At 50.5% G+C, this 21284-nt stretch overlaps 2 pseudogenes; both read right to left on the reverse strand.

Moving 5' to 3' along the window:
- The window catches only part of LOC136570612 (zinc finger protein 208-like), a 625335-nt pseudogene that overhangs the window by 111927 nt on the left and 492124 nt on the right, over window positions 1-21284 (reverse strand).
- On the reverse strand, window positions 8049-11749 carry LOC136570654 (class I histocompatibility antigen, F10 alpha chain-like; annotated as a pseudogene).

Raw genomic sequence — 21284 nt, forward strand, 5'->3', positions numbered from 1 at the left:
ATCCAATCTGGATAGTTTATAGCTGAGGTGGGCTGTGGGGCAGGGTCAGGCTCTGGGGCAGCATCCCTTGTCTTTGGGGTAGGTGTCAGGGTGGTTATCCAAGTTAATCTTCTCTTATCTCTAAATGCTAAACAGAACAAGCCTTCCAGCAACACCAGCCACTGTATGATATCATTAGTATTTAGAGTGGATCTGAACCCTTCAAAAACTGGTAGAGCAGACCCAAAGAGATGGCTAAAGGGTTGGGAGAAGATTTCCCCTGGTGTCATTTCCTCACAGCAGGTGCTAATATTAAAGTAACCCCAAAAACATACAGTTAGGGTGTGATAGCTGTGAATCCATGTGCCTGCTTTCCAGAGGAAGTTAAAAATCCATGAATTCCTCCCCTTATTCACCCATAAAACAAACTGGATAACAGCCACAGTAGCCTTGGTTATAGGACCCATGTTTAGATAAGGGCCTGCAAATGGGAGAAATGTAGCCACAACCACATGCCACCCTGTTGCCTTCTTGTGAAGGCCGCGGTGACCTGGTTTCGGAGTCCAGCACGGCGATCCCCTCCTTGGGATCCCTCGTGGCCAATAACGGACGCTGACACCAATGTGGTGGACGGTTAAAGGCGTTTATTGAGGGGTCTCGAGGGTATTTATGGACTAAGGGGTTTCTCTACGTCAGACAGGGGTTTGGCTATTCTTTCTAGGGTTAGTATGGAGTGGAAAGTTACTGGCATGCATAGGTTAGGGGGGCTACACGTTTGGCTACATTCCAAGGGTGATCCTTATCTATGGGGAGAGGGGCAGAAGGATTCCTGTAATTTTCCATCACAGCCCGAAATCTTCCGAACGCCTGTCCCTAGCCTACCACACTTCCCCCCCCTCTTTCACAAATGAACGAGGTAGTCTTATACATAGGCACTGAAATGAGGTAGGAGGTTGAGATCTGACTAGGGAAAAGGGTCTTGGGAAACCTGAGTAAGTTTCTGCCAGGCAAGTCTCTCGTGACTGGCAGTGTTCTCTGTTGAATTCACAGTAACTGTTGCTGTCCCACGAACAGGATGTTAGTCCATTCTAGTCGGGCCTGAACGAATGAGACTAGCTTGTTCAGCAGGCATGGCCCGAAGGTAATAGCTAAAAGCAGCATTGCCAATGGACCTATTAGGGTAGACATCAGGGTGGTTAACCATGGTGATTGATTGTACCAGGATTCGAACCAGCCCTGTTGGGCTTCCCTGTCTTTCTGTCTCTGAGCCAGTCTGTTTCGGAGTTCTGCCATGGAGTCTCTAACGACTCCTGTGTGGTCAGCGTAGAAACAACATTCCTCTTTCAAGGCAGCACACAGGCCCCCTTGCTGCATGAACAGGAGATCCAGTCCTCGCCTGTTCTGCAGGACCACTTCCGAGAGCGAGGAGACTGACTTTTCTAGAAAGGAAATGGATTTCTCGATCCTCTGCAGGTCCTCATCGATGGTCATCTGCAGCTGAGACAGTCCTTGGTGTTGAGTTGCTAGGGCTGAGACACCTGTTGCTGTTCCAGCCGCTCCTAGGCCGAGCAGCATTGCGATAGTTATACCTGTTAATATCTCTCTCTTGTGGAGCCGGCTGTTTTCCTCGAGAAGGTGGTACACCTCCTCGTCTGAGTGATACAGGATCCTAGGGATGATCAGAACTTGGACACAAAAGTCGTTAGAGTTATCGAATTTGGCAAGAGACACGCAGGGACTCACTCCAGATCTCTGGCAAACCCACATTCCAGATGCGGATGGGACTACCCCCTTATTATTCTTCCTGTCGGGCTCAACTACTTCGGTGCAGACGTCGCCTTTCCGCTTAGCTAGGGTTGCATTGCCAAAGCATCTGCCTTGACCTGTGACTTGACTCAGGGTAATTCCTTTGCGGGGTGTGTCCCATCTGCACTGGCGAGGGGCATCGGCTGTGGAATAGCTGAAGGGGGTATCTAAAGCGATTCCTTCGTAAAAGGGGGGTTTAACATCGTAACAAAGCCAGCAGGAGTCGGTTAGGTTAGGGTTAGATTCATTCAGGGATAGAAAGGTAGCTTCTAACATGCGAAGGATTGGGTCCGGGTCCAACCTGGCTGAGCGGCCTATCTGGAAGGCTTCCTCATCGCCAGTCGGGACCTCGGTGACCCTTGTGGGCAAGGGTTTGGGGTAGGTCATGTTCCTCCCTTTCTGTGTGTTTTTGATTACTTTGTTGGGCCCAACTGCTCTGGGTGCTGACGGTTGGAGTCTGATAATTCGCACATTCACCCATTTTCTTGACCCTTGAAGGACTACCGTCCACGTTTTGCCCACGGCCCAGCTAGGGTGATTTGGCTGCAAGACTGTCATGTTATAGTGAGTGCATTTCTGGAATTTGGGGACTTTATGGTGGTTTCGATAGAAACTTCCCTGAAGGAAGATGGGTGTTTTGCAACCTGCGGGTGCCCAGGTGAACTGTAGGAATCTGTCGGGCTCTTGTGTGTCCCACCCAGGTCCTGATGGCCTGGCGTCTGTAACTATTGTTTCGCAGCCCCAGTGCCCACAGTATCCCCACCCTGGGCGATTGCAATAACTTTTTCCTGGGTTTGATGCTGGGCACCAGTAAGTTAGGTACATGTGTGTGGCGTGTGAAGAATGGGGGTCTACCTTTGGCTGTTCCGGAAACAGGCTGGTGATGCTAAGCATGAAGGACGGGGCGTTTGGCGTGGTGATGTCTCTGAGCATCTTGTCACCATCAAGATGCTGCATGACCCACCTGAAGGGCTGGTGAGGGTAGTGGTCTGGGCTGGCTTGTCCTCTGGCAACAAGCCCCAATAGCATAATCACACAGAAACACCGTTGTAGCTTGGGTCTCGCCCGTGTGGGTCTCTCGGGTGCTGTCCGGCGGCTCGGTGGACTGTCACTTTCCTCTGGGAGGGGAACATACGCATCCCGGGGACGACCCATAAGCATGTCCTGTAAATAGAAACTCACAATTCTCATCAATCTTGTCCCGCCCAGTGTGAAGGTCGGGCTTGATCGACCTAAGCGGACACCACCTAATTTCGCCGTCCTTTTTGACAGCCGCGTACCCTCGTCCCGTGAGCATCAACCTCCAGCCCTGTTCCCATTCGCCTAGCTCATTTCTAATTGCAACCTGTGGGCCTTCCTCTAACGCCTTGGTGGCCCAGTGTTTCTGGATGGGGCTGTTTGTTTCATCCCCCCTAGGGAATTGATTCAGTGCTAGCAAGGCGGTTGCTAGTATGTGTGCCTGATCTCCCGGGGGAATAGAATTGGCAAAACCCTCTGCTTTTGCCAACACCTCCAGCCTGGTTTTCAGGGTTTGATTCGCCCGCTCGACTATGGCCTGCCCGGTACTGTTGTACGGGATACCCTGTACTAATGTGATGCCCCATTTCGAGGCGAATTCTTGTACTGGTTTGGAGGTGAAATTGGAACCGTTGTCAGTTTTGATCTGTTTGGGGATGCCAAGCCACGCCATGGCCGTCAGCCAGTGCTGAATTGTGGCTTTAGAGTTAGTTTTGGGGTGCTGTGTGGCCACGATCATTCCGCTGAAAGTGTCCACCGTCACAGCAAGCCACGCTCGGGGCTTCAGCAGTTGACACAAGGTGAAGTCTGACTGCCAGATTTGTGAAGGCTTGAGACCTCTCGGGTTGACTCTACTGGTCCACAGGGGTGATTTCTGGCAGTAAGGACAGGTCGCCACCACATGTCTTGCGTCTGCTGTAGAAATCCCACACCTCTTCGCCAGGGCCTTGGCCCCGATATGGAGTGATTCATGCAGCTGACGAGCTTCCTGCAACGTCCATACGCCTTTTGCTGCGGCGTCCGCCTTGTCGTTGCCCATCTGGAAGTAACCTTTGATCGGGTCGTGGCTGTTGGCGTGAATGATGGACACGGTGCCCTGTCGTGAGGAGAGCGCTTCTTCCAGCATTAGGGCTGCTGTAGATGTTGACACACCTGGTCCTGCCATGGCTAGGCAAAGCCTCGCCACGAATATAGAGTCCGTTACTATATTGAGGTGTTCATCTTTGAAAAGTCTGCACGCTAAGACCACTGCTGTGGCTTCCAGTTGCTGCACTGACAGTGTGGGGTCACACGCTTTGATGCAATGCCATTGCTCCCCTGCCTGCCACACTGCCGTCGCAGTAGAAGTCGTGGAGGAAGCGTCCGTGAAGACCGTTGGTCCTGGCTGCGGTCGGTCCTTGACCTTTAGTGGTATGTCTATGTCGACGATGGTCAGCAGCTGAGTCCAGGGTGGTTTTGCAGAGTAGGAGATTTCTCCTCCGAAGCCGGTGAGAGCAAGGGCTAGGTGTTCTGAAATTGCGGGTGACTCCACAGACGGTTGCTTGCGAAAGGGAAGGTGTATTCTCGTTGGCTCAGTTCCTAGGTGTCTCAAGGCCAGTTTCCTGCCTTTTCTGATGAGGTTGGCGACGCATTCGATTCCCGGGGAGAATGCACGAGCAGGTCTCCCGAGAACTACCCATTGGATCGGTCGGGATTTTTCGGAAGGTCCTTGTGCTAGTGCTCCCACTCCGCCCTTTGGTGTGAAGTGAACGTATAAGTCCAGGGGCATGGCCGGGTTCCACCTGGCTAGCGTGCTAGTGGACATCTGCTGGTCGATGAAATCGAGGGAGCTCGCCGCTTGTGGTGTCAGTTCCTTGGGTTCCCAGGGGTGTTGTCCCTTCAGGAGGTCATATAAAGGGTCCATGACCTCGGGGGGGATCAGGACGACGTTGCGGACCCACTGCAACGATCCCACCAGGCGTTGCACATCGTGAAGTGTCTTGATATCCCGGTTGATCTTTACCTTGGGAGGAGTCACGTAGGAACTCGTGATTCCCACTCCTAGGAAGGTCATGCAGGGTCCTCTCTTGACCTTTGCGCTTGCGATCTCGAAGCCGTTGGCCCGGAGGGTTTCTGTGATTGTAGACACCAGGTGGTCCACCTGGCTCGTCGATGGTGCAGCGACCAGGATGTCGTCCATGTATTGGATGATGGTTGCGGCAGGGTAGGAATGTCGGACTGGCATCAGTGCTCTGTCCACGGTGATCTGGCAGATAACAGGACTGTCCACTAGGCCTTGTGGAAGCACCCTCCACTGGAAACGGAGGTTAGGCTGATTACCGTTCGGAAATGCCACGGAAAAGGCAAAGCGTTCTCTGTCGTCCGGATGCAGGGGTATCGAGAAGAAGCAGTCTTTGATGTCCAGCACTGCGCACGGCTGTCCTTCAGGGATAGCTGAATTCATGGGTAGCAGTGTCTGGACTGGGCCCATGGGTTGAATCATCTTGTTCACTTCTCTCAGGTCGTGGACGAGACAATAACCCTCTCCGGACCTTTTGGGGATTACAAACACAGGGGTGTTCCACGGACTGGTGGAGGGTTCTATGTGACCCTTTTGCAGTTCGCGGTTGACCAGTTCCAGCAAAGCTGCCACTCGAGGCTCTGACAAAGGCCACTGCTCCCTCCAAATAGGATCTGACGATTTCCAAGTCAATTTGATTGGCAGCTGAGGGTGTACAGCAGTGGCCCCTATGATAAATTTGTAATCTTGACTCCTAGCATAGCAAGGACGTCCCTCCCTATTAGTGGCGGAGAGTTTTGCAAAATGTAGGGGTAAATTGCTACTGTTTGTTCTGGTCCCTTGTTCGTGTGAAGTGTTATAGCCACCAGCTGGGTGCTTTTCCGTTATTGCCCCCTCCCCCCGCTGTGGCGTGATTAACAGACAGGAGCGCGCAGTGTTCCACGCCTCCTGTTCTTCTAATGCTTTGCGTAGGGCGGCTTCTGCCTTCCCCCACGCTTTCAAGCTTTTGCTGCTGCCTGTGGCTTTTGTGTCCTCTGCTAGCGCGACAGTACATTTCTGCCACACTTCAGAGTGCAATATATCTATGGGTCGAGCAATGACCCCAAGCTCCAAGAGTCTCGTCAATGCGAGATTAAAATTCTTGAGCTCACATTTGATTCCCCATTTCATATGTATCAAACTTACGACCTTCGCTATTGCTTCCATACGAATCGCGATTCTTTGGGGCGTCCCCCTGTTTCGCCACAGTCGTTCCCGCACTGTGGACGCTGTCCCCTGGCCAGGAGTTCCCCCGTCGCCCGGACTCGTTGATCCCGGGTTTCGGCACCACTATGTTGCCTTCTTGTGAAGGCCGCGGTGACCTGGTTTCGGAGTCCAGCACAGCGATCCCCTCCTTGGGATCCCTCGGGGCCAATAACGGACGCTGACACCAATGTGGTGGACGGTTAAAGGCGTTTATTGAGGGGTCTCGAGGGTATTTATGGACTAAGGGGTTTCTCTACGTCAGACAGGGGTTTGGCTATTCTTTCTAGGGTTAGTATGGAGTGGAAAGTTACTGGCATGCATAGGTTAGGGGGGCTACACGTTTGGCTACATTCCAAGGGTGATCCTTATCTATGGGGAGAGGGGCAGAAGGATTCCTGTAATTTTCCGTCACAGCCCGAAATCTTCCGAACGCCTGTCCCTAGCCTACCACACCACCCAAACCAAGGTAAGCTGGACCACATGATGACAGCTTAACAAGGTTTCTGTAGCAGCGTACAAAAATTAGATTACTCAAGAACTGTTATTTCCTTTTTATTTCTGTGCCCTTGAGCCTCACGTTAAGCACCAAAATCTGTCTTGGTTTGGAAAGACAGGAGTCTCCTAAGGAAGGCAGGAGCCTCCCCTGAAATGGAGAATGTAAACCCCCTCCTTCCAAATTGCTATAAATTTTAAATTAAGGGGCCCTCAGGCAAAAAATATGGGAGCAGGGATAACAGTTCTTTAGTAGGGAAGAAAATAAAAGGATAAAATAAACAATGCAATAAACTAAAACAACACTGACAGAGTCAGAACACAACCTGACACCCTGTGGGTCAGGGTATTGGTAGCAGTCCAATTGGAATCGTGGCTGCAGCCCTCCTAGAGTGTCAGGTGGGTTCTGTTGGAGCAGGGATCCTGTAGAAGAGTGTAGTCTTCCTCTGAAGATCTAGGGGAAGAGAGCAGCTGTTTCCTCTGGGAAATCCAGTGGAGGAAGCCATGCTGGTGTTCCAGAAATGCAAGATTATATCCAGGTAGGAATGCTTGGCTCTCCCCTCTGGGTGGAGCATCTCACACTGGGATGCTGTAGTTCTTATCAGTTGTGCAGTGACATTCAATAGCCTGTTATCAATGGATGTCTCCCCAGTTGTGGAAGAGATAAGGAAAACTGCCTACTTAACAGAAGACAACTGCCATACAGATGGCAAATAGAATACAATTTGCTTGACAATCCAGGACATTGCCCCAAGCAGAATTTATTGCCCCAAGCAGGATAATTTCACACCAGAACTGAAGCATTGTGAATATTTGTGGTTATTGGCTTTAAAACACTGGGACATGGAAAAGGGGAAATGGATCTGTTACCAAGAGCTGTGAGGTGGGTGGGAGCAGTGGGATGAGCTCTGCTGGCAGCTCTCAGCTTTCCCAGGAAGAGGGAAGGAGCCGGACCCAGCCCCATGGATCCCTCAGGTAGTGATTACTACCAGATGAGAGAGGGTCACAGTGTCACCCTGTCCCTGTCCCCATTCCACAGGATGGACCTGGCTGGAGCCCCTTGGGAGAGGGAGCTGCTCCAGAATCCTACCTGACCCCACCCCAATCCTGCTCCATCCATCTATCCCACTTGATCCTGCCCCAGTCCTGCCCCAATCCTGCTCCATCGATCCCACCTGATCCTGCTCCATCCATTCTACCCAATCCTGCACTGGAATCCCTCCCTGATCCCACTCCATCACTCCTGCCCCAATCCTGCTCCATCCATCCCTTCTGATACTGCTCCAGAATCCAGCTCCAATCCCACTTTACAATTCCACCTGATCCCACTCTAGACCCCTGCCCTGATCCAAAATCCCTCCCCAATCCCAGTCTGTCCATCCTGCCCCAATCTCCCTCTGGAATCCCACCCTGATCCCATGCTGTATCTACAGTGGAGCCATTCATTCCCATGTCTTTTCCTGCAGAGAGAGAAGATCCATGAGATTCCAGCATGGATCACACACTGGGATTAACCCCAGGATCCATCCTGGGATCCGCACAGAGGGGATCCAGAGCTGGATCCGCCATTGGAACTCACCGGCTGCCGGGTTGTATCCATTCCTGTCCCTCCTCCCTGTGGAAACAAAGTGGGATCAGCATCAGTGGCACAGGATTCCCAGAACGGTGCTGGGTGGATCCGTGTCCCTTCCCGACCCCCATCCCGTGTGTTACCAGATTGGAGCTTCCAGACGCCGAATCTGATGAGGACAACGATGAGGATGAGGATGGCAGCGATGACAGACACAGCGACCACCACGGAGAGATGGGATAGTGAGGAGGGGGAGGGGAATCCCCATTTAGGAATTCCAAATTCCCAATCCCCACATTCCCAGCCTCACCCCAAGCGAAGATCCTGGGCGCTGGCATTCCGGGATGCTCCACCCTGCACCGGTACTGCTCCCGCTCCTCCGGCAGCGCCTCGATCCTGGCCCAGGTGTGGAAGGTGCCGTCGCTGTTGGGAACGATCCCGCCCCACTCCGTCTCCTGATCCAAGGTTTCACCCCCCTTCATCCAGCTGACTGCGATTGTGTTGGGGTAGAATCCGTACACGTGGCAGGACAGGATCAGCGTCCTGTGTTCCTCTCTTCCGGACACATGGACATCAGGGGGCTCTGGAATGGGATAATGGTGAGGGACATCCATGGAATGGTGAGGGACATCCCATTGGAACGGGACTGGGGTGAGTTCTACCTATGGAATTCCCACTGGAATAGCATGAGACAGACATCTGCCCATGGAATTCCCAGTGGAATGGGATCGGGGTGAGATCTGACCATGGAATTCCCAGTGGAATGGGATTGGGATGAGATCTGACCATAGAATTCCCACTGGAAATACTGTGTTCCCAAGTCCTCCATTCCCAAATCCCTCACAGGAATTCTGCTCCCACCTTTGCACTCCAGCTCCTTCTGCCCATATCTGATGTGCCTCTGGAGCCATTTTGGGCAGATGTGGTTCAGATAATTTGTCCACATCTCAACCCCGTTCAATTCCTGTTCCCAGCGTCTCCTGGTGATCTCAGCAGCGCCGTCGGCCGGCACGAATCTCCTGAATCCCAGGTCAAAGGAGATATGATCCCACCCATCGTAGCCAATCTGGTGGGATCCACGGACACTCCCATTGGACAGGAAGTCACAGCCATAAACTGTCAACCTTGTGTGGAGACCTCAACCTTGTGTGGAGACCTGGGGGGATTGTACCCACAGAGACCCCTGGAATTGTGTCCCAGCCCCACAGAGCCCCATTCCAGCCCTTTGGAGCCGCAGAGTCTGATGGAGACCCACAGAGCCTCATCCCAGCCCCTTGGAGCCCCATGGATCCACATCCCAACCCCATGGAAGTCAACCCAACAGATCCCATCCCAGCTCCACAGATCCCAGCCCCATGGATCCAATCCCAGCCCCATGGATCACAAGATATTCCATCCCAGTCTAATGGATCCCCATTGCAGCCCCTTGGAGCCCTATGAATCCACATCTGACACCTATAGATCCCATTCCAGCCCCATGGATGCTCACCCCAGCCCTACAGACCCCACTCCAGCCCCATAGATCCCATCCCAGCCCCACGGATCCCCATCCTAACCCCATGGATCCCCATCTCAGCCCTACAGTTCCCATTCCAGCCCCATAGATCCCATTCCAGCCCTATGGATCACAAGCTATCCTGTCCCAGTCTAATGGATCTCCATTTTCAGCCCCTTGGAGCCCTGTGAATCCACATCCAAGATCTACAGATCCCATCCCAGCCCCATAGATCTGTACCCAAGTCCCACAGATCCCATTCCAGCCCCACAGATCCCATCCCAGCCCCATGGATTCATATCCCAGCCCCATGGATCCCATCCCAGCTCAACAGATCCCATCCCAGCCCCATGGATCCATATCCCAACCCATGGATCACAAAATATCCCATCCCAGCTTAATGGATCCCCATTTCAGTCCCTTGGAGTCCTGTGAATCCACACTGGGGATCTACAGTTCCCATCCCAGCCCCATGGATTCCAACCCAAGTGCACAGATCCCATCCCAGCTCCATGAATGACAAGCTATCCCATCCCAGTCTAATGGATCCCCATCTCAGCCCCATCGATCCCCATCTCAGCCCTACAGTTCCCATTCCAGCCCCACAGATCCCATCCCAACGCCATGGATCCCAACCCAGCCCCATGGATCTCATCCCAGCCCCATGGATCCATATCCCAACCCGTGGATCACAAAATATCCCATTCCAACCTAATGGATCCCCATTTCAGCCACTTAGAGCCCTGTGAATCCACATCTGAGACCTATAGATCCCATTCCAGCCCCATGGATCCAATCCCCAGCCCTACAGTTCCCATTCAAGCCCCACAGATCCCATCCCAGCCCCATGGATCCCAGCCCTACAGATCCCATTCCAGCCCTATGGATCCCCATTCCAGTCCCACAGCTCCCCTCACTCATCGCTGCTCTGGTTGTACCGCTCACGCAGTATCTTCAGGTTCCTGACATCACTGTGCTGGTTCCTCACATTGGTCTGGGTCCCCATATCCAATATTCTGGCTTGACTCCATCCTTTATCCACTGCATCAGCGGCACTTTCCGGCCCCGCTCGCTGTCGTAGTGCACGAAGGGGATCCCATCCAGGTACCCAATGGACATGAACTGGGGGATCCCCGGGCTGGGCTCTGACACCACCACGTGCAGGTAACGCAGGGAGTGGAGAACTGGGGGGACACGGAGATTTGGGGGGATTGAGGAGATCATGGATCAATGAAAGGGGAACTGGGAGAGCTGGGAAGGGGTTTGGGGATCCTGGGGCCAAGGAAAGGGTGTGCAGGGTGGGAGAGGTGGGATGGACAGGAAAGGGCCTGCAGGGGGTCCTGGTGTCTAGGAATGGGGGCTCAGGGGGTTCCAGGGTTATGGAAAGGGGGAGAGGAGGTACAGGGACTGGGAAAGTGGCATGGGGGTTCCAGGGGATGCATATGCCCAGGAAAGGGGATCCAGGGGTCCCCAGTGCCAAGGAATGAGGGGTCACAGGGTGGGGAGACCTGGGAATAGGAATCTGGGGGTCCTTGATGCAGAGAAATGGGGGGGCTGGGGACTGAGAAAAGAAGGAATGGAAGTCCAGGGGTCTCAGGATCAAGGAAAAGAGGGGTCTGGGGACTGGGGAAGGCAGGATGGATGGGAAAGGGGTTGCAGGGGGGAATTGGTACTGGATAAGGGGGTGCAGGGGGGTCCCAGTGCCCAGAACTGAAAATTCAGGGGGGTCCTGGGGCCCAGAATCCCCCCAGGGACCCTCCTGGACATCCTGAGACACCTCCCCCCGCAGGACGAGCAGGTCCCGGTGCCGGGGAAGAGGGTACAGGGGGGTCTCGGTGCCCGGACATGGGCGCCCAGGAATGGGGGCTCAGTGGATTCTGATGCCTGGGAATGGCGGTTCGGGAGGGTTTTCCTGTCCAGGAATGGGGTTCCGGGTCTGGCGAAGGGGGTTGAGAGGGGTCAGTAGACTCAAAATTGGGGTACAGGGGGGTTCCCCTGCCCAGGAATGGAAGTCTAGGGCATTTCCGGTGGCCGGAAATGGAACTTCAGGAGTTTCCCCGTTTCGGGGTTCCCACTCACCTTTGGTCGCGCCCCCCGGGTCCCCCAGGAGCCCCAGGAGCAGCCCCAGAGCCAGCGCTGGAGCCATGGCGCTGCTCCGCTGCGGCCCCGCCCACAGCCCTGGCCCCGCCCAAGGAAAAGCGGGGGCTGGGGTGTCTGAGATGGGGGAGGGCCAGGAAAGGGGGTGCAGGGGGGCTTTGGTGCCGGATAAGGGGGTGCAGGGGGGTCCCTGTGCCTGAGAATGGAGGGTTTGGGAGGGTTCCAGTCCTGGATATGGGGGTGCACGGGGGTCCTGGTGCAGCAGAATGGGGGGGTCAAGGACTCCCAGTGCTGTATAAGGGGATGCAGTGGGGTCCCGGTGCCCATAAATGGGGGTTCAGGGGGGTTTCCATGCCCGGGATTTGGGGTTCAGGGGGTTCCAGGCTCCAGATAAGGGGGTGCAGGGGTTATTGGGGCTGGGGAAGGGGGTACAGGGATGCTCCCAGTGCCCCGAAATGAACGTTCAAGGCGGTCTCTGTGCCCAGGAAGGGGGGTTCGCCCGGAAATGGAAGTTCGGGGGTCCCCATGCCCAGGAATTGCGGTTCAGGGGGGTCCCGGTGCCGGGGCAGTCCCCGGTCCCCGGGCGGGTCCCGGTGCCGCAGCTTGGGAGACGCGAAAGTGACCGGGGCAGCGCGGGGAGGGAGAGGGGACAGAGCAAACCCTGGCAATTCCCCTGAACCCCCCCGGGACCTGCCAGGACCCCCCCGCAGGACGCACAGGGGGTGGAGAACTGGGGGCACGCAGAGATTGGGCGGTCTGGGGGCGTCCGAGAGCCGGGAAGCAGAACCGGGAGAGCCGGGAAGGGTCCAAGGTTCCAGGAAGGGACTGTGAGAGGCGGGCTGGGGGATCCAGGGGGTCCCTGAGCCCAGAAAAGGGGTCCAGGAGTCTCCATTGTTCAGGGAAGTGGGGTCTGGGAGCTGGGAAAGGCAGAAAAGGGGGTTCAGGGGGTCCCTGGGTCACGGAAAGGGGGCTCTGGGGCTGGGAGAGGCGGGCGGATGCCGGGGACGCAGCTTGGGTGTGTCACGATCTGTCCTTATGAATGGGTTTCGTGATGGTTCGTGGATTGATCTCAGGGTGCAAAAGAACTGACATGGTACAAGGGGGTTTGCAGTGACAATCAAAACAAATGCACCTTTATTGAAATAACCACAGCAAAAATGCCTTGGGAAGGAATCAGGGAAAAAAGGAAAAAATAAGGGAAAAGAGGGAGGAAAAAGAATGGGTATATAGCTACCAAACGTCAAACTGCCAAGTCCCTCCATGTCCAGCCCATGGAGTTCACCAGGCCGCGTCCAGGGAGATCTCAGAGGTGCAGTTCATCTGGACCCCAATTACACTCTTTTTTGATGGGGGAAGGGGGGATGGATTTTGCAACCAAATCAAAGGTAGTTTACTGTATCTTCAGGGGGAAAGAATGGTGTTTGGAAAGGGGTACACACAGTCCATGTTTGGCAGTAGGTGAGAGCCATTGTTTTCGTGGTTGACTGCCTGCACCTGCAACATCCATCTTGCTTTGGGCAGCTTTCCTTCCCCCGCCACTGCACACCTCTCCCGGGTTGGGGGTTTCAGTCCCAGTCTCTGGAAGAAGGTGAGAGGGGGCCTTCTCACATGGGGATTTCATGTCTCGGTCTCTTGATGAAGAGGCTTCTTACATCTCGGTTTGTCTGTCATGGTGGTTATGAACGAGCGAGAGGCATCTTCTTTGGGGGGAACCACCCTAAAGCCTAGGAGAAGTTCAGCCAGGCCGAGAGGCGGGGAGAATTCCAGAGCTATTGTGCAAAAGGGCAAAATGCCCTTTGAGCTCAGGGTAGCATATAGCAAATGCACCTGTGAAAACAATAATTGAGCAACACTCTCAGGTCTCAGGCATATGACTTTCCCCTACAGGATCAGAAACTTCAGACAGGAGGGGTCTGTTTTTCAGTGCCCCCCCGCAATGACGATCATGAGGCAGATGAGGGATATTTCAGACAGACTCTCACACGACCCCGTGACTCACAATTGTCTTGAGGGATCTTTATCAGCAGCGCTCTGGAGTATCATTGATGAGTCTTCAGGACTGGCCGTACGTTGGTAGTATAACCCGGAAAAATAGGGACAGTATGACAGAGAGAAGAAAGAGAGAGAAAGAGAAAAAGGAGGAAAAGAAAGGATAGGAAAAAGAGGGGGGAAAGGGAGACAATAAACAAACATAATTAATATCGATTATAACAGTATTATTTTCATAACAATTTTCAAAATGGTTAATTGTTGCAGCGTGATGTAATACTCTGTTTCAGCTATCCCAGTTCCTCCCTCAGGTGTGCCAACAACCTCTCCCTTCCCCTCCCCCTTGCCCCCTTGCTAAGTGCTGTCCGTCAAGCTTAACATTCCAGCAAGGGCATCATCTGATTGGCAAAGTTCAAAAGATGCTTCTCAGCCCTGGCAACATTGGGCTATCCAGGTGTCACTTGTCCCCTGAGACTTCCCCCCTCCCACCTGGTTGGTGCCATACCTACCCCTTCCCTCCCCCTCTCCCCGGGCTTAAAATACACAGCGACCACGTGGTTCTGAGTTCTGTTGGAGCTGTTGCAACAGTCAGAGGTCTGTGACTTAGGAATAAAGCTCTGGATCAAAACCTCCAGCAGGACCCGTCTCCTTTTACCTTCACCATCGCCTAAAGTCTTTCCACCAGAGGTAAACCTGAGTTCCTGCTTGCCTGGACTTGTCCCAAGCGCCAGCTTCAATACCCAGCTAGCCAGGGGTGTCTCTGGGGTGAGACCACCACAGCTGCCACCTTTGGTCCAGCAGCAAGGCCAGACGACCCCAGGCACGTTCCATCCGGCAATATTGGGAATTAACTCTAATAGTTAATTAATTAAAATAGTATTATTTTTGTAACAATTTTCAAATGGTTGAAACAAATAACAAATAATCAAAAGCAAAACAATGAACAAATCATAATATAAGCATTAACTTTAAAATTATTTTCTAAAACAATTCACTAAAAATTGAAAGTAATTCTCACAAAATCATAAATGGGAATCAAGGATTGCTTTAAAACGCAAATGCTTAATTCGTAATTGCCTTGTGCCAATTGACTTGGGGATGTCCACAGTGTAGAGGACATCAGCCAAGTTGTGTGCATTGACTATAGACATCAATCTTGTCAGCCGTTTCATCATCCTCCAATTCATAACGAATGGGGCTGATGACAAGATAAAACCAAGCACAATTAGAATCAAAAGGGTAACGATGGGTTGACACACACTGTTCAGGACACTCGTGGCAGTAGGTGACCACCCAAAGAGGGTATCCCACCACCTGTGCTCGGCATCTTTCTTTACCCTCTCCATAACACAGTGTATCTGTCTCACATTATGATGAACAGTCACCAGGTCTTCTGTCCGTTTTTCTTTATCTTTTTGAGGATTTCTACCAAGGCTTGATGGAGCAGCACTTGACTTACCAAAGTGAGGTTCATCCTGATAGGAGTAGGCATCAGTTTGTGAATCAGTGTGTAGTTGGATTGCAATAGGTAGTGAGAGGTAACTGGAGCTTCATAAAAGAAATCACATCCTGTAATCTTGGTAAAGTTACAAGCACAAACATTTGAATAATTTTTAGTATCTACTACAACATTCTCTACTAATACCAAATCACAAGCAGTTCTGAAGCATGCACACCTGTTGCCTATATATACAAGGACTGTTTCAGAAGCCTCATTAGGATGAATTTCAAAATGACAGATATTTTGCTCTGTGTCTGAAAAAATGTCTTGAGCTATGATTGCATTGCTTTCACAGATGAGCCCTTGTTGTTCTCGGACAAGACAAGATTCTAAATTAACATTTTGCCATTTCTCACCCATTTGACGGGCCCATTCCTGATGCTCATAAGGATAGAGAACAGCTCCATCATCATTCAGCCCTAATGCAATCATAGGAAATATCAAATGCACTGAGGCATTACGTATGGTTAACACAAAAGCCATGGCTGTGTTTGTAATGGGATTGTAAGTTAAATTCACTAAGTTCCACCAGGATTGGAATTCTCTTTCAAAATCAGTGGCACTGTCCCAGATTATTTTCCCAATTTCAGTAGGAAAAGTGCCTTCTTCACCTTCTCTTATAATTGAGGCAGCAACTGACTGCATCCACAATTGTGCCTGGATACAGCTGAGAGCCAAAGAAATGTTGTTCTGTGTAGCACCGAGTGTATCAATTACCAATTTGTGGTCATTTACATTTATCTTTTCCCAATTTGGCAAAATGTTTGATAGCAGCCACTGGTGTGTTCCTAAAGCCAATGACTGCAGTGGTTGTTGTAATTTGGTCAAATCTCTAGTTGTAGCAGCCAATTTTATTCATTAATACTTCTGAATCAATACTCTTTAGAATTCCCAATCCTGTTCCCACAACACCGGTTATGTCTCTTAGCGTCCGTCTTTTAAAAGAGTTCCGCTTTTGCAACCAGGTCATCCAACCCTCAAAGGAAGTTTTCAAAAAAGGCGAACAGGCTGGCTGAATTTCTGAGACATTATTTTGCATCAGCAATTTGACTTGTTTAAGAGACCATGCTGGATTGAACAGTATTTGTTGTTGTCCTGTTTTCCTAATTATATCTGGTCCATTTTCAAAAATTCTTGGGCTAAGCATAAGCGGTGGTTGGGCTGGAGTGGTGGTGGTGTAAATTGTAACAAGTTGGGCTATAGCATTTACTATAAACTTAAAATGTAGGCCCTACAGGCCTTCATTTTTTGGACCAAAGTCAAACCACTTCTATGGTTTGTGCCAATGTAAAATTGTGCCAACAATCCTGTAAGCTTGGGTGCGTACAAACCTTTTCATGCTTATTTGTTTGATCTGTCAAAACACCGATTGAGATTGTTTTACTATGGGTAGTTCCGTTAATCATTTGGATCCTATACTAATTTTTTTCCCCACTATCCCTTGAAGCTGCCAGGTTTTTTGGTTTTCCCATTCCTGCCTAGTGTATATCTGATTTTCATGCATAATGACAGTTGATAGGTTTAAATCCCTCACGTTTCCCATGGATCTGGAAAAATGAACAAAAGCCTGGGACCAAGGCCATTCAGTATCAAGTTGACTAAGGGTGCTCTCAGTCCTTTCTACCCACTGGGGTGTGACTACTGTACTCAATGTGGACTTTGTTATAGTGTTTATCTTAAATTTGTAAACCAGGCCTTTTAAACTTTATGGATTTGTCAAGTTATTTTGCCAACGGCATGTCACATAAGTTGGTTTGGCTAAAGTAAAATTATGCCAGAAAGCAGTAGACTCATTTCTACAATCCTTTGTAATTGCATTGTTGGTTCTGGGGCCTAAAGTGTAGTTACCAACGTACTCCTGCCGGCAGCACAGAGTGAGGGGAATTTGTTTGGTACACTCCCACTTTGTCGTAGGACACAGTTCTGTTGTAGGGATGTGCAAATAGTTTTTTCCAGCTGGTTCTAAAAAATTTCCAGCACCTGCAATGGAGGTGGCTTTCTCATAGAGAGATCCTTCCACTTTTCTGCACGCTACCACAATCGACTCACCAATTGTTCCAGTTAGGGTTCTAGTCCAGTCCTTCTGATCCCATCCCCACTCACTTGGGCGATATATCTCAGAGTCATGCAGCACTATAGGCTCTAGGTTCAGGTGGTGACACTGGGGATATGATCCTAGAACATTAGTGTGATGGATGGTAGCTTCAGACCACGACCACTCAGCAGGATTCTGTCCATGGAATTGTGGTAGGATGCAGAAAAGTATCACCAGTGTTATCATGGTTCAGATGATCCTCATGACCCTCAGTGTTCTTCTGTAAAAGTAAACACGACAGAATCCTGCCACTAAGGGACAGAAAAAGTTAGAATGATGGAATTATCCAGTGTGTATTTATCCAATGCTCTCTCCCTAGAGCATCAGAGGCTACCCATGCATGTTTATTCAGAGGGGTTTTTAGCACTAGTGGTAGTTCCCCTACAGTAGGGAGGTCCACCAGAACAGGTTGTCCAGGGTAATGTGCTGGAATCTTGAAATCATCTGGTCTCCCTAGAGAGGCAATTATCTTGGAGCTATGGGGCAAAAGGCAGTGATTTTGGGACACCCATTTACCCCCCCATCTGTCATTCACACTTTTCACAGCTTCCCATAACCGAACATCCCAATTTCCCTCCTCTGGTTTCAAAAGTCATTCAAAAGACCATTGGTCCTTTCCACGATCCCGTTAGCTTGAGGGTAGTAAGGAGTGTGAAAAGTCCATTTAATTCCTTCATTTTTTGCCAAATCCTGTACAATTCTAGCAGTGAAGTGGGACCCATTATCAGATTGAATTTCCTGTGGTTTTGGGAAAATTCCAAACCATCCCTGCAATGCTTTAACAGTATTATCACCTGTAGCTCTTTTAAAAGCATTGGCCTGGACCATCCCAGATACATTTCTACTCCTACCAGCACAAAGTGTTTAACTCCTGACTTCTTAAAGGGTCCAATATAGTCTACCTGCCACGCGTCCCATAAGCCTTTACCCTTTCTGAAATGCAGAGGGTCATCTTCCAAAGGATGTCTCTCCAGTCTCCAGTCTGCGATTGCTCACAGGCTGATACGCATGTTTTACACCTTTCCTTGGTGACAGGCCAACGCTGGGCCAGAGCTTCCTTGTACAAATCTTTCACACCTGTGTGCTGTCTTTTTACATGCAGCTATTCTAATAGTTTGTGGGAACTCAGCACATCGCTCCCGATGTCCAGAGATGCCAGGAGAACCCTTGGGGGTCTCGGAAATCCTGGAATGTTGCCAAGAGTGTTTGGTGGCTTGATTTTGATCCATCCACAGAAGTGACAGCAGTTTGAGGACATGAGAATCACTTTAGAGTGAAGGGTGTAAAAGGGACACATTTAGAGGGTGAAATATAAACTTTAAGGTTTTTGGTACAGGGGGGTTATGGAGACAAGATGGAGGGATCAGGGTGTGTCTCGTCCTTCTTTCTTCTTCTTGTCTTCCATCTCCTGTGGTGATGTTGGCACTTGGGGATTGGTTTATGGTGAAAGTGCACTTGCCAACATGGGTGAAAGGTATTGGAAAATAAAGGTAAATATCATGTACATAGATTTTAGTATAAAAAGACATGACCGCCTCGTGGGTGGTCAGAGTGCCCTTGGCTGCCTTGCAGATCAGACCTCTGTTGGGCAGACAGAAAATTTTGTAGATAAGAAACAATAAACAATCTGAAGATCGAAAAGCTGAAGAGTCCAGACTCATCCGGGCAGAGACAGACAGCCGAACCCGACAAAAAAACCCCAAAAAATGCCAAACAATACGTAAAAGTCCCCCAAATAACCCCAAACAAATCCAAATAACCACAAAAAACCAAAAAAAAAAAGCCAAATTTAACCCAAAAAATCCCAAATGATTTCAAATACACCTAAAAAACCCCCATATAAATCAACATAAACCCCAAGAACCCCCAATATTTCCAAATAAGCCTAAATATTTCCAAATAAGCCCAAACAAACCCAAATACTTCCAAATAAACCAAATTAATTCCAAAGAAGCCCAAAGAAACAAAAATAAACCAAGTAAAACCCAAGATAAACCCCAAATAGTCCATAAATAACACCAAATAAACCCAAAGAAACCCCAAGTAACCCCAGTTCCTTAATCCCCACCCCAAAACAGATACTGACCAATCAGAACGTGCAGCACGGATGACAATCCAGTTGCTGGGCAGAAACTCAGAGCACTGGCCCCGCTCAGCGATTTTCAGCCAATCAGCGCCCGGGCCGACTCTGACTCATCAGTTGCCAGGCACAGACCAAGGCCTCTCACCGCGTTCAATAATCAGAGACGGCGCGGGGTAATTTCCAGCCAATCAGAGCGTGTCTCGCTGATGACTCATCAGTTGCCAGGAGCGGAATTTGGGGAGGGGGGGAAGGTGACCCTGGGGATGGGCTGGGGACCCCAAAATAATCCAAAACGGGGTCGGGACCCCAAAACGGAGCAGGAGGGGCCTGGAGCCCCCAAAACCAAACCCGGGGAAGGGAATTGAGGAAACGATCGGAAAGGGGAGGGAGAATGGGGATAAGAGGGGGCTGGGACCCCAAAATTGAGCTGGGAGGGGGATGGGACCCCCAAATTGAGGTGGGAGGGGAATGGGCCCCCCAGCTGAGCTGGGATGAGTACGGGATCCCAAAACTGAGCTGGGAGGGGGGTGGGACCCCCAAACAGGATGATGCCAATTTTCTTCCTGGAATATGTAAAGTAGTTTATGGATATGCATGAGGGTCTATGAATATACAATAGGCTAATGTCATGGGAGACAAGGACCATCGAGCAAAGGTTGTTATGGCTACCAAGACCCCCCAGTTATTTTCGGGGACACCCCTTAATTAATCTGGTTTTAAGTACATCAGCCTGTTGCATATTCATAGACCCTCATGCATGTTGAGAAACTCATTTACATATTTCAGGAACTATTTTACATGGCCTGTCCTTGGGGGTGTCTCCCCATTTCAGGAGCCTCCACTGAAATGGAAAATGCAAACGCCATCCCTTTGATTAGTAATAATAATAATAATAATAATAATAATAATAATAATAATAATAATAATAATAATAATAATAGAAATAAGAATATTATTAATATATTCTATTAAAATAATTTGAAATTAAGGGTCTCTCAGGCAAAGTTATGGGAGTAAAAATAACAGTTCTTTATTAGGAAAAATTCAAAATACAAATGCATTAGTACAAACAAAAAAAAACCAGTGACAGAGTCAGAATCCTCTGGGAATCCAGTGAAGAAGGTCGATCCTCTTGGAATCCTGTGGCAAAATGGCTGATCTTCTGGGAATCCAGTGGGAAAAGGCTGATCCTCTGGGAATCCATTTCTTACCCCCCAAAGACAGGGCAAAAGGGCTGTGGAGTTTTTATAGGGTATCCCAAGGGTGGAGTTGGGGTTTGGGTCAGGGGAGGAGTTCTTAGCAACACAAGAAGGGTGAGATCAAATTCCCGCCTCTTAGCAACAGCAGCACTCCACACAGAACGTGTCCCCACATCCTAAATTCCCTCTAAAACAACTGAGAAATTATGGAACTGCAGATATATTCAATCAATTTCCTTCATTTAACCCACTTTTGGGTGTTTTTAAAGAATGAAGGTGAAGCAGAGCAAAATTAAGACCAAACCAAAAGGAGAAGCAGCCAGGTGTGTTCCCAACATGGATCACAGGGAATGTGAGTGACCAGGGCTGTGCCCAAAGTGCCTCCTCCAGTGGGGGATGGAGCTGGAGCAGCACACGAAGCTCTGCCCGCACTCGGGGCACTCGCAGGGCTTCCCTTACCGGTGCCTCCGTTGGTGTCTGGTCAAGTTAGAGCTCTGTGAGAAGCTCTTCCCACACTGGGGACACTCATAGGGCCTCTCTCCTGTGTGGATGCGCTGGTGGGTGATGAGGTGGGAGTTCTGCCTGAATCCCTTCCCACAGTCGGGGCAGTGAAAGGGCCTCTCCTCTGTGTGAATCCGATAGTGCAGGAAGAGAGAGGAGCTGGTCAGAAACCTCCTACTACGTTTATCACACTCGTAGGGCCTCTCCCCAGTGTGG

The sequence above is a fragment of the Molothrus aeneus genome, unplaced genomic scaffold (genome assembly GCF_037042795.1).
Source record: "Molothrus aeneus isolate 106 unplaced genomic scaffold, BPBGC_Maene_1.0 scaffold_35, whole genome shotgun sequence".
NCBI classification, from domain to species: Eukaryota; Metazoa; Chordata; class Aves; order Passeriformes; family Icteridae; genus Molothrus; species Molothrus aeneus.